We start from the raw sequence: 14,393 nt of genomic DNA on the forward strand, positions 1-14,393 counted from the left end.
TGGAGGTGATTGGAACACCTGAATCCGAGGATTTGGAGGGCTGCCCCAATACTTTTGGCAATATAGTGTGTGTATTTTTTATATATATATATATATATATATCTCTCAAGGAATGGTGGAGGGAGACAACAACCAGGCCTGCCAAATGTCCCTGGATAATTAGGCTTTTGAAAAAGGTACTATAGAATTGTCTAATTCTTTCCAGATGATACATCGTCTTCATGTTTTTCCAATGCTAAATAATAAGTTTTAGAAGCATAAAACAATAAGTAACGTTCTATAAGCTGTAGAATGAACAACTCCTTCCACCAAGCCTAACACACAGACCGCAACTGTCAATGGGACAGGTGTAACCAGTAAATCAGTTATAGTCAACTCAGACCAGAAGCAGACATCTGGATTGGAGGAATATACAGTATACCATACAATGTAGCAGTAAATTCTGTGGAGGAATTTAAACTGGAAGAGTCGATCTCTGCCAGAGACCAGGTGTTAAAAGGGATAGTTCCACACATCTTCCTAATCTCTTTGCAAATCGGGAACATCTTCCACCCACCTTTCCTTGCAACAAGGCCACCAAAGGGGCTTGTTCTTTATAAACCTCTGATAAGAGTTTTCTCCAACAAGTCATCAAGAAGTAAAGTTTCAGTAACAGAAGGCTGAGTCTCTACTGCAATGGAACCAAATTCTGACAAGAAGGCATGGCATAGTTGGAGGTAGCGGGAAAAAATGGTGATTAGAAAGTGCTAATTTGGTTTTAACTGATCAAAGGTTATCAGTCTACTTCCTGCTCTACATCCCCTAATAATTTTATATCTTCAGTAACCCACACCCCAGGGTGTGGAAGAGTAGCAAACCTTAAGAGACAAGGATTCACCAAAATGCTTGTCTGACATTGTTTTTACTAATAGGAAAAGGTGGTTAAAACAATAACCAATTAAAATTAAAACTATTACAGTTTTTGTTTTTTTGTAAAGTAGATCTTTTGGTAAATCTCTGCTTTTCATTCAAGAGAAGTGCTATGCAAATATGGCAAGTAATTCACCAGCCGTGCTCTGGATATTCTAGTCTACTGCAGGCTATGTCATTGGTTGTTTTGGCAGAGATTTGGATACCTTTGCCAGCCCTGCTGAACCAGGATATCTGGGGTGCTGAGACAGAGGCTTTAATTTCCTGCACAAGCTCCAGACTTTCCTGCCTGTGATATTTAATTGTCAAGCAGGAATTTGGATTTGATTAAAATCTGATGTCGATATGCAGGTTGCAAATATTTATGTGTTACAAGGATAATAACCATTTCAAGTAGATTTCCTAAGTATTGGAGGATTTGGAGTTATCAGGCCAAATTGTAACTAATTAATCAGATTATTACTAGAAATAGAGATGAATACAGTTCACAGTAAGTGCACAATACAAAATCCCCAGCACATAGAAGAATAAGGGTTCTTGCCGCCCATTCAACTTAAATGGCGGTGTTTTTCCACAACCTGGGAAGCCCAGGTGCAGCTTATAGCTTCCCATGACATGATTAGCTGGGTACTGCTATACTCAGGTAAACTTTCATAGCGTTTGACTGGCTGCCAGCAGTGGGCTGGACAATGCACCCTCCGAACCCGTTTCAAATCTCACCAAAAGTAGTACGTGTACTACTTTAGAAATTGCTGTGGCTCCGACCAAGTCGGAACCGCACCGATTTGACCACTGTAATTGCGGACAATAGGGTGCGACTTGGCATACAATTTGCAAGTCACATGGCATGCAAATCGCATGCCAAGTCGCACCCGATGTGACCGGGGTGTATAATAGGAATGGAATTACAGGTGGAGGCCGCTGATATTTTTTCCCTACTCATCTTTTCTGATTGTTTTTCACTGGTTTTGCATTTTGTAGGTTCAGTGTCACTACTGGCAGCACGAGGCGATACCTGGACTCTACAGAGGTTGCACAGGCAGTTCAACTTCTCCAGGATGGCACATCAATACGTGACATTGCCAGAAGGTTTGGTGTGTCTCAGCACAGTCTCAAGAACATGGAGGAGATTCCAAGAGATAGACTGTTACTCTAGGAGAGCTGGACAGGGCCGTAAATGTTTCTTAACCCATCAGCAGGACTGGTATCTGCTCCTTTGTGCAAGGAGGAACAGGATGAGCACTGCCAGAGCCCTGCAAAATGACCTCCAGCAGGCCACTGGTGTGAATGTCTCTGACCAAACAATCAGAAACAGACTGAGGGCCTGACGTATTCTAAGGGGCCCTGTGCTCACTGCCCAGCACCATAGAACTCGATTGGCATTTGCCATTGAACACCAGAATTGTCAGGTCTGCCACTGGCACCGTGTGCTTTTCACAGATGAGGGTCTGGAGAAGCCATGGAGAACATTATGCTGCCTGTAACATTGTTCAGCATGACCGTTTTGGTGGTGGGTCAGTGATGGTCTGGGGAGGCATATCCATGGAGGGACAGGCTACACAGGCTGATAATTTTCATTTCCATCAAAGGATGGGGTATCCTTATGTTCCTAAAACATTACCCAGTCCATATCAGTATAGATATCCAGCATGATATTTTTCCCCAGATCTGATGTGTTTTCAAACTGTTCCTTTAATTTTTTTGAGCAGTACATTACCTCCTCTATTTATCAAATACTCAGATGACATCCTCAACCTGCTGGAGGTGAAATCTAGGCAGCTAGTCATTTTTTGTGCTGTATGTTCATGTTGGAGAAAATTCACATTATTATATTTATCATTTATGATTTCTATAGCACCAACAGTTTGCACAGTGTTACAGTTGCAATATATTTCGGGACAAGAGGGCTAGAAGGGTGTTGCTTGTGAGAGCTGACAATCTTAACGGAACATTCCCTGTGCCTTTAAATCTACACTTTTTTGTTAAATAATCTTACAAATTGATATTTTTAAACTCATAAATCAAATTAATAAAAAAAATAAAAAAATTACGTATTAAAAATATTCCAGTGATTTGTGCACTCGGCACCTTTTGGGGTGTATATCCGAACACAGGACAGAGACAATGACCATTTTGTTTAGGTCAGGACATCCTACACTTCTCACTTACAAGTTGCCCCCTTGCCCGTGATCCCTGGCCCAGAGTAATATTACAGTTCTGGTTATTGGGGGGTCCTGAGAGGCCTATTTCTCCAACAGTCTTGCTCTGCTGAACGCGGGTAACTCTAGTTGCATTCTGCTGGGGACTGCAGGGACATAAAGACCGCAGTGTGTGTGTCTGGGCAGGGAATAAAGGAGACATTATACACTGATAGGATCTCTCCCAATGCACTTCCAAATCCATCAAGATCAGCTTACATGCTTGGATGTGACTGTTTCTTGTGTCTTCAGCCAGGCAACAATTACACCGAATGTGTCAGCACAGCAAGGCCCACACAGTGTGTTGATTATATAATAGAAAATGTAACAAAATTGCATGTAAGGGCTACTTATACCATTCCCAAACAAAAATTGTAAAATCTAAAAAAGTTCTCATACGCACAAAACTTGGGATATCTTGCCCTACATGACCTATGAAGCTAATTGCATGTCAGTCATTTTAGGCAAATAGAAATGTGGATTTGTTTTGTTTATGTTTTTCAGCTTCTAAAAACCAGGGTGATCCTCTTTCATGTAAAAAAAAGTATTGATGCAAAAATGTTTGTCACGTTTTGGTACCACCAGGTCTAGAGATGAGCGAATTATTCAAAAATTCGATTCGGCTGATTCGCCGAATTCGCGGAATAAATTTGATTCGAGGCGAATATATTCGCTGCGAATTTAACTTATAAAAAGCGGAAGCCGTCAGCAGCGTGAGCAGATGACAGAGACACATGGCGCAGGGTGGCGGTGGATGCAGCAGTATTCGGAAGCCATACACAGGCCTAGGTTAAAAAGCGGAAGCCGTCAGCAGCGTGAGCAGACGACAGAGACACATGGCGCAGGGTGGCGGTGGATGCAGCAGTATTCGGAAGCCATACACAGGCCTAGGTTAAAAAGCGGAAGCCGTCAGCAGCGTGAGCAGACGACAGAGACACATGGCGCAGGGTGGCGGTGGAGGCAGCAGTATTTGGAAGCCATACACAGGCCTAGGTTAAAAAGCGGAAGCCGTCAGCAGCGTGAGCAGACGACAGAGACACATGGCGCAGGGTGGCGGTGGATGCAGCAGTATTCGGAAGCCAAACACAGGCCTCGGTTAAAAAGCGGAAGCCGTCAGCAGCGTGAGCAGACGACAGAGGCACATGGCGCAGGGTGGCGGTGGAGGCAGCAGCAATGGAAGGCCATACAGCACCCAGTATGGACCTGGCAGCTGCTGCCAGGTCCATACTGATTCATGGCCCCCTGTACCGGCTCCTCATGAACGTGGTTCAGCGGGTTTGCATCACTTAACGGCAAATCGTTGACAAACGCTGGGACGTTCAGTGTTGTGCGCATTAAGCCAGACACCAAAGGGCAGCACAGACCTGTTATTACTCGCTCAAGCATGGCTGAACAAAACCAGTCTCTACCACAAATTGGACCCAGACCTGCCCAGGGTCTCGTAAGTAGATTGCACGGAGGAGTAGAGTTCGTTATTGGAATTAACTGTGAGGGACTTTTAAACCTAGGCCTGTGTATGGCCTTCAATTGAAGCTGCTTCTGCTCCGCCGTGAGCAGACGACAGAGGCACATGGCGCAGGGTGGCGGTGTAGGCAGCATTATTCTGAAGCCATACACAGGCCTAGGTTAAAAAGCGGAAGCCGTCAGCAGCGTGAGCAGACGACAGAGACACATGGCGCAGGGTGGCGGTGGATGCAGCAGTATTCGGAAGCCAAACACAGGCCTCGGTTAAAAAGCGGAAGCTGTCAGCAGCGTGAGCAGACGACAGAGGCACATGGCGCAGGGTGGCGGTGGAGGCAGCAGCAATGGAAGGCCATACAGCACCCTATCACAAAATGGAACCCACCAACAGTGTAAGGAGACCTGAAAGTGGCACATGGCAGAGTCTGGCGATGAAGTCAGCAGCAATGGGAGGCCGTACAGGGACCCATGACACACTCTGGACCTGGCAGCAGCAAGAGGAGGCGGTACAGGGGCCCATGGCAGAGTGGCGAAGCGTAAGCAGCTTAAATTGAAGGCCATACAGAGGCCTATGTTAGAAATAATAACATGTTTGGGGCATGATTCATGGCGGATTTAGTCAGTTGTGTCAGGAACTGGTGGTTTGAAATCCAGACTAATCCACGCCTGATTCATTTTCACAAACGTGAGTCTCTCCACACTTTGGGTGGACAGTCGTGTCCTCCGCGGAGTTACAATACCTCCTGCCGCACTAAACACGCGCTCCGATGCCACGCTACTGGCCGGGCATGACAGCCTTTCAAGGGCAAATTCAGCTAGTTGGGGCCAAAGGTCAAGTTTCGTTGCCCAGTAGTCAAGGGGATTGTCTACCTCGGTTGGCAGGGTGCTGTCCAAGTAGGCCCGAGCCTGTTGTTTGAGGTCCTGCTCCAGGTCCACCTGATGCTGCTGCTGCTGCGGCTGGTTAGTAGTTTCCTCACTGCGCTGGTGAAGAAAGCTACTCATCATCGACTGCAGACTGAGGCAGCCGCTGCTGGTGGAGCTGCCACTGCTCCTACCACCCCACCCCTCCCCTGCTGCCATGGCAGCGGAACGCGAGCGCACAGGGCCCACAGTGTCTGAGGATGGACGTTGGCGCAGAAAGGCAGAGACCAACTGACTACATAGGTGGTTTTTATAGTACTTTATTTTGGCCTCCCTCTCAGCAGGTGTGAAAAAGTGACAATATATACATATAGTGCAGCGCTGAAAAAGTATAAAAATGAAATGTGTAAATATATAAAAGTCTTTCTTATGACAATATAGTCAAATATGTGCAGGTCTTCTCCTCATTAGGTGACTGGAAAATAACAAGATTGCGCACTCACCGACCGCACATTTAAAATGCGCCTGTGTATGATATATTCCAAAAGACCAGCCAGGTATACAGCTCCAGAGACCACACGGATCCTCCCTCTCCAACACTCTCGTTTGCCTTGGGTGTAGCAATATCTCCAGATCCAAAGGTAGAAAGACAGAGATCCCCCTTTTTTGGTTCCAGACACCCCAGGAATGGAAGATGTGTATCTGCACTCTCCAACAGGAGAGTCAAAGAAAAAGGGGAACGCCAATAGTGTGGTACTGCTTCCCGAGGCAGGGAGCCAGTTTGAGAAGCCGCAGTGTTAAGTCCCGGTGACCGGGGTGTTGTTCTCCCTCCCTGCCTCGGGAAGCAGTACCACACTATTGGCGTTCCCCTTTTTCTTTGACTCTCCTGTTGGAGAGTGCAGATACACATCTTCCATTCCTGGGGTGTCTGGAACCAAAAAAAGGGGGATCTCTGTCTTTCTACCTTTGGATCTGGAGATATTGCTACACCCAAGGCAAACGAGAGTGTTGGAGAGGGAGGATCCGTGTGGTCTCTGGAGCTGTATACCTGGCTGGTCTTTTGGAATATATCATACACAGGCGCATTTTAAATGTGCGGTCGGTGAGTGCGCAATCTTGTTATTTTCCAGTCACCTAATGAGGAGAAGACCTGCACATATTTGACTATATTGTCATAAGAAAGACTTTTATATATTTACACATTTCATTTTTATACTTTTTCAGCGCTGCACTATATGTATATATTGTCTCTATTATGAGGTTTAGTGATTCCTTGAAGTGTTCCAGCGGCTGGTTTTTCTGAGCGCTCGCTTTATTCATTATTCAGGTGTGAAAAAGGCTACCATTTTTGAACGGTAGCGAGGGTCCAACAAGGTGGACAGCCAAAAGTCATCCCTCTGTCTGATGGTTATTATTCGGCTGTCGCTACGCAAGCAACCGAGCATGCTATGGGCCATTTGTGCCAAGGAATGCGAGGGACTCCCTGCCTCCATCTCCACAGCATACTGCCACGGTGCGTCTGGGTCCTCTGTCTCCTCCTCCTCTACCAGATGCTCCTGCTCCTCCACTCCTGTCCGCTGAGTGGAAAAACCACCCATTTCACTCAATAATTCCTGAGCACCAATGTCCTCCTCTACCTCCTCCTCTTCTTCCTGTCCTGCCCCCACAGGGGTCATGTGGCGTTGAGATCTGTGCGCCACGTCTACCGCACCCTGACCAGCCATTGTTAACAGCATTTGTTCCAGGACGTGCAACAGAGGAATGACGTCGTTCATCCCATAGTCCTGCCGACTCACGAATAGCATGGCCACCTCAAGGGGCCTGAGCAAGCGGCAGGTGTCACGCATGAGCTGCCAATGGCTGACATCTAAGTTACACAGGGGAGTACCTTTATCCGCTTGTAACATCAGGAAATCGGTGATGGCCTTTCGCTGTTCGTAAAGGCGGTCTAACATATGTAGGGTTGAATTCCACCTTGTTGCAACGTCGCAGATCAGGCGATGCTGTGGAATTCCGTTCTGCCGCTGCAGCTCAAGGAGGGTGTGCTTTGCGGTGTAGGAATGGCTGAAATGCATGCAAAGTTTACGTGACATTTTAAGGATGTCTTGCAGTGGGATGGTGGATTTTAGGAACCGCTTGACAACCAGATTGAACACGTGAGCCATGCATGGCGCATGGCACAACCTTCCTTGACGCAGAGCAGACACCATGTTCTTTCCGTTGTCGGTTAACATGGTTCCGATTTTCAGTTTGCGCGGAGACAGCCATCTGTCGATTTCTCTGTTCATTACACTCAGAAGTTCCTCCCCTGTGTGACTACGTTCGCCAAGGCATACCAGGTGCAGCACAGCGTGACACCGTTGCGCCCTGCACATGTGATATGCCGGTCGGGTAATGGGACTTGGCACGGGGGTGGCGGCTGAGGACACGGCGGAAGAAGAGGTGGTAGAGGCGGACATCTTTGCTGGACCAAGGACGTGCAAACGTGGAGGCAAAAGCGGCGTGACCTGTCCAAGTTGCTGGTGCGGCTGTGCCGGCACCACGTTCACCCAGTGGGCCGTAAATGACATGTACTGTCCCTGACCGTAGTTACAGCTCCACACGTCGGCGCTGCCGTGCACTTTGGCAGAGACCGACATGCTCAAAGACTGGCCCACCATCTCTTCTACATGTGAATGCAGGGCTGGCACTGCCTTTTTGGAGAAGAAATGCCGGCTTGGCACTCTCCACCGCGGCGCGGCACAAGCCATCATTTCTCGGAAAGGTGCTGAGTCCACCACTTGGAAAGGGAGGGACTGCAGCACCAGCAACTTGGACAGGAGGACGTTCAGCTTCTGCACCGTCGGGTGCGTGCTCGCAAACTGTTGTCTCTTGGAAACGGATTCCAAGAAAGACTGCTGACGGAATCCGTGAAGAGGAGTAGCAGGAGAAGGAGCATCTGAACGAGCGGAAGATGCCAACGAGCGACAACTCCCCTCAGCAGAGGTGTTTGAGCCTTGACTGGCTGATAGAGGGCGATTGACGTCGGGTGACGGAGCAAGTAACGGAGCGGGTGATGGAGCGGGGGCTGGGGCAGGCAGAACCGCCGTATCTTTATCACGGTTTTCCCAGGCCACCGAATGGCGACGCTGCATATGCTGACGCAACGCTGTAGTCCCAACATGGGCCCCCTGGCCACGCTTGACTTTCTGGCCACATAGTCGACATACGGCTACGTTTACTTCCTCGGGCGGCTTGACGAAAAATTGCCACACCGCCGAGTAGGAAACTTTGCCCCCGCTACTCCTCACTGGCTGACTGCTACTTCCTCCGTGCACACCGGCACCACTACTGGCCGTGGTGGTAGGCTGCAGTGGAGCTGGTGCTCTACTCCGTGGCCGTTTGCCTCCACTGACACTGCTGCGACCCTGCTGCCTCCTGGGCAACCCACCGACTGTTTTGCTCGCTGGCAAGCTGGCACTCTCTTCTCCTGATGATGCGGAAGCAATAGCCTGATGACGACGAGGCTGCCAAGTGCGATCAGCCTCATCATCATCAATTAGGGTCTCCGCGTCACTACTAGCCCCCTCGGCTGCGTGTGGGTCAGGAGACAGACCTGTCTCTAGACCGGCTACCGAGCCACTCTCCTCGCCAGTACTTCTTCGCCTGGCTGCTGAAGAGGCGGATGTCTCCCCCCGTTCCTGACCGCCCTCTGTTAGCTCTTCCTCACTGTACAGTGGGGCTGAGCCCACAACATGCGATACTTCGCTTGGTGAGGGAACACCAAAGGACAGGGGCAGGTAGAGGACACGTGATTTCAGTGGGCTTGCTCCCGGGCCATGCCAACTAACGGTTGTGTCTGACGTACCCACCGACCGTTGGCTGTAGGTGTCAGAGGTGACCTGGGAAGAGGAAGACGACCGAGTCAACCAATCGATGACGGCAGGGTTGTCGGTGGAGACACGACCGCTGGATGACACCGGGAGCACTGGCCTCTGGCTGCGACTAGTGCTGCCTCGACCCCTTCCTCTGCTGCCACGTCTGCTCGCTCCTGAAACGTTGCCTCCTCTGCCACTCCTCTGCGTGTTGTCTGACATACTCTTTAATTCAATAGTGGTTGTGAAGCAGAAAGTAACGATTCTGTGTCCCTGAGTAACAATTCTGTCCCCGAGTAACGATTCTGTGTCCCTGAGTAACAATTCTGTGTCCCCGAGTAACGATTCTGTGTCCCTGAGTAACGATTCTGTGTCCCTGAGTAACGATTCTGTGTCCCTGAGTAACAATTCTGTGTCCCTGAGTAACAATTCTGTGTCCCTCAGTAACGATTCTGTGTCCCTCAGTAACGATTCTGTGTCCCTGAGTAACAATTCTGTGTCCCTGAGTAACAATTCTGTGTCCCTGAGTAACGATTCTGTGTCCCTGAGTAACGATTCTGTGTCCCTCAGTAACGATTCTGTGTCCCCGAGTAACGATTCTGTGTCCCCGAGTAACGATTCTGTGTCCCCGAGTAACGATTCTGTGTCCCTCAGTAACGATTCTGTGTCCTTGAGTAACGATTCTGTGTCCCTGAGTAACGATTCTGTGTCCCTCAGTAACGATTCTGTGTCCCTGAGTAACGATTCTGTGTCCCTGAGTAACGATTCTGTGTCCCCGAGTAACGATTCTGTGTCCCCGAGTAACGATTCTGTGTCCCCGAGTAACAATTCTGTGTCTGTCCCTGAGTAACAATTCTGTGTCCCTGAGTAACAATTCTGTGTCCCTGAGTAACAATTCTGTGTCCCTGAGTAACGATTCTGTGTCCCTGAGTAACGATTCTGTGGCCCTAAAGTCTCTGTGGCCCTAACTCTGTCCCTAATACAGACAGGTCTGTCTCTCTTGAATGACCGGAGGCTAATGGAGAATTCTAAGATGGCCGCGATTTATAGCTCCACCATTACACAGTGCTGGCTGGCTGGCTGCTGATTGGCTAATGCGATCACATGTCATGAATGAATGCATTATGGGTCAGCGCGCCTTGTCTGCGCGCCTTCCCAGAGATCCCCGCTCCGTCGCCACACATGTCGCCGCCATTTTTGGGAAAATTTGATTCGTGCATCCGAAGTTTGCTAATTTTCGGATTCGGCGCGAATCGAATTTTTCCTAATCTTCGAAACGAATTCCACTTCGCCATGTTCGATTCGCTCATCTCTAACCAGGTCCTTGAACCAAAAAAAGTGAATTTTTTCCACCCGTACATATTTGCACAGTCATAGCATATGTGATATTTCATCACACATTTAAGACACCCAATATTAATATTAAATGGTTTCTAAAGGCAAGACATTTTTTTACCTTAATGCATTTCCTGCATCATGGTAAAAAAAACTCTCAGTGTATCACACCGTCACCTCCCTTTATAATTTCCTGTGTCCTAACACAAATACAACGCCTCCTGCGCTCAGGGATCCAGACCAGTGGAGGGCTGATGGATCAATTTTATAAAAATTATAAAGGTGTATGGAAGTTGTCCCAAACTGATCAAAGGCTGGGCAGCTCCAACACAAAGCTGGGGAAGCTTGATACAAACGGTAGTGAAGAACAAAAAGAGCGCACAAACCTTGCGCATTGCCTCAGTAAACAGTAAATTTATTGATTTAGGAGATATACTCACAAGAGTAGTATAAACACAGGCATATAAAATCCGAAAGCGCATCCTATGATGAGACAAATTCGAATCCCATCTGAAGGGGAAATTCTCAGAATGACGCTGACGCGTTTAGAAGGGACTCCCCTTTGAAACACATCAGAGTCATTCTGTGAATTTCCCCTTCAGATGGGATTCGCATGTGTCTCCTTATTGTAGAATGTGCTTTTGGATTTTATATGCCTGTTTTATTACTATTGTTGTGAGTATATCTCCTAAATCAATACATTTACTAACTCTTTACTTAGGTAATGCGCAAGGTTTGTGCGCTCTGTTTTTGTTCTTCACTACATATCCTGTCCTGCAAGTCAGAAGAGACTATGATGCAAGTATACCTATATTCTAATATTTTTACTGCAGCTTCTGAGTGTATATCTAAATCACTGTGACAGACAGAGTATCTCTGCCCCATCCTTGTTATTATTTTACATGCACAGTGACAGATAGCTAGGTCCGTGCTACTATGCTCTGTGGGCGGTCTGATGGAAATGCCGACTGCCATCTGATCCAATCTGATGGATGGAAGGGGAACCCCAAGCTGTCTCCCCATCCGCTTATCTTTGGCAGATAGGATCAGATTGGATGTCGGTGGGTGTAAACAGACACATGTCCGTTAACACCCACCGATCCATAGAGGAGAATAGAAGTTCTGATCAGGTCCACCTGAAAAACGGGCAGGCATACCCAATCGGAATGTCCGTGTGAAAGGGGCCTTATTCCACCTTTTATTTATCTACAGATTTAGCGCAATATCCTGTTTGGGGATGGTCATTTCTCATAACTCCCCCTCGAAGAAGGCTACAAAAGCAATGTAATTTTTTTTTGGCCCTGAGGTGTATTGGCAGTCTATTCCAAATCCAAATGATAGGCCCGCCTTAAGGTAACGCACATAAATATGCAAAATACAGCACATTAACAAGGATGCAGTAATGCTGCACCTAAGTAGTGCACAGTAGTGCACTTTTTTTTACATACTGTCACCAGTGTCCCTGATCACCACCACACCATCTATATGATGACGCTGTACTGAACTGGTGACAGTATGTTAAAAAAAAAATTTTGTAGTTTCCCAAAAAAGTTTGACAAACAAAATTACAACGCAAAAAAACATGCATCTTACTAAGTACCTTGCACTGTCTACTTTCCAAAAAGTCATTTGGGGGGTATTTGTACTGTCCTGACATTTTTGGACCTCAAGAATTGAGATTGGCCGTCAGTACATCAGGATTGATCGTTTTTTAGATATACTGTGCTTAGCATAAATTAATATACCCCTTTTGAAAAGTAAGATTTTATTCAATATCTCAATGAACACAAGAACAATTTCCAAAATTTGACAAAACTGAGGTTTATAGAACATTTGCTCAGCTCATTACATGAAAGTAAGGTTAATAATGAAACTTAGATTACAAAAACTTCAGTTTTACTCAAATTAGCTGATGCAAAAATGAATACACCCCACAACAAAAACTGCTACATCTAGTATTTTGTATGACCTCCATGATTTGTAAGGACAGCACCAAGTCTTCTAGGCATGGAACGAACAAGTTGGTGACAACTGCAACATCTATCTTTTTCCATTCTTCAAGAACGACCTGTTGTAGATCCTGGATGCTGGATGGAGAGTGATGGTCAACTTGTCCCTTCAGAATTCAACATAGGTGTCCCATTTGGTTCAGATCAGGAGACATACTTGGCCACGGAATCACTTTCACCCTGTTCTTCAGAAATGAAACAGTGGCCTTAGATGTGTGTTTTGGATCATTGTCATGTTGGTAAAGTGCGCGACGACAAAGGGCACGGAGTGATAGTAGCATCTTCTCTTTCAATATAGAGCAGTACATCTGTGAATTCATCATACCATCAATGAAATGCAGGCCCCCGACACCAGCAGCACTCATGCAGCCCCACAGAAGGACACTACCATCACCATGTTTCACTGTAGGCACCATGCATTTTTCTTTGTCCTCCTCACCTCCATACAGTTTTGAAGCCATCAGTTCCAAAAACATTTATGTTGGTCTCATCCTTCCAGAGTACAGAGTGCCAGTAGTCTTCTTTTTTTCAGCATGGGCCCTGGCAAATCCTAGGCGGGTTTTTTTGTGCATGATCTTTAGGAGAGGCTTTCTGTGGACGACACCCATGCACGCCATTCCTCTACAGTGTACGCTGTATTGTGTCCAGGGAAACAATCACTCTAGTTTAGCTTACTGCAGTGAACTTGCATGGTGATTTTCTTCAACCCTACTCATCAGAAGATGTTCCTCTCGAGGTGTTAACTTCCGTGGATGTCCTGGACGTCTCTGTGAGATGGTTGCAGAAGCTTTGCTTTCATTGGGGTGTATTCATTTTTGCAACATGGTCTTGAATAAATTGGTTAGGAAAAAAACGTTTTTGTGTATGAATTAACAAATTTTGTTTCCAATCAATGGCCCACATTTGTGGGAGTATTTTGTAGTATAGTGTTCGATAGAAAATGTTGAAATCTGTTGTGATGTACTCATTTATGCTGAGCATTGTATAACCCAGTTTGTGGCCTCTATAACTTCCATACAGACTAAATAGTAAACACTGATTTGGGTTATTTTCACCAAAGGTAGCAGAATGCATTTTGGTCTACATTTATAAAGAAAGATTATTTAAAAAATTATTTGACAAAGAAAAACACATTTTTTTTTCCAGATTTTTTTGCTTATTTATTAAAAAATAATTTTAAAAGAGTTGATTAACCACCTCCCATCTGGCCGTTGTATATAAACGGCTGGACGGTAGCAGTGCAGGGGCAGGTGGCCGTTTATAAACGGCCTCTCCGCACCCTGCTTGTGCGCGCTCCCTGGGAGCTCCAGACACAGTGGAACACCGATCGTCGTACGGGACCTCTGTGCGAGGTCCTGATCATGTGATCACTGATTGGCCAATCAGTGATCACATGCAGAGTAGTAAGCAAGATGTCACTTCTGACATCATTGCTTACTACTGTGAAATCTGTGAATGATCACAGAGGTCACATGGTACAAGGCTATTCACAACAGCCTTGTACTATGTGACAAGCTGTGACCAATCACAGCTCACACAGTAGTTCTCAATGGCTGCAAGACTGCAGCCAGAGAGGAGGAGAAATGATTGCTTTTACAGCCTTTATGGGTGTAAAAGCAATCAGTGTAAAAAAAAAAAAATCTTCATCACCACCCACAAGTAGTACAGTGTCACCATGGTGACAGTATGTAAAAAAAAAAATAAAACAAAAATGGTTACAAATGATAATTTTTGGTTTTAAACTAAGTTGGGTATTTTTTATTACT

Source organism: Staurois parvus, unplaced genomic scaffold (assembly GCF_062004578.1).
Source record: "Staurois parvus isolate SC_StPar_1 unplaced genomic scaffold, SC_StPar_1.0 ptg000586l, whole genome shotgun sequence".
Classification (NCBI taxonomy): domain Eukaryota; kingdom Metazoa; phylum Chordata; class Amphibia; order Anura; family Ranidae; genus Staurois; species Staurois parvus.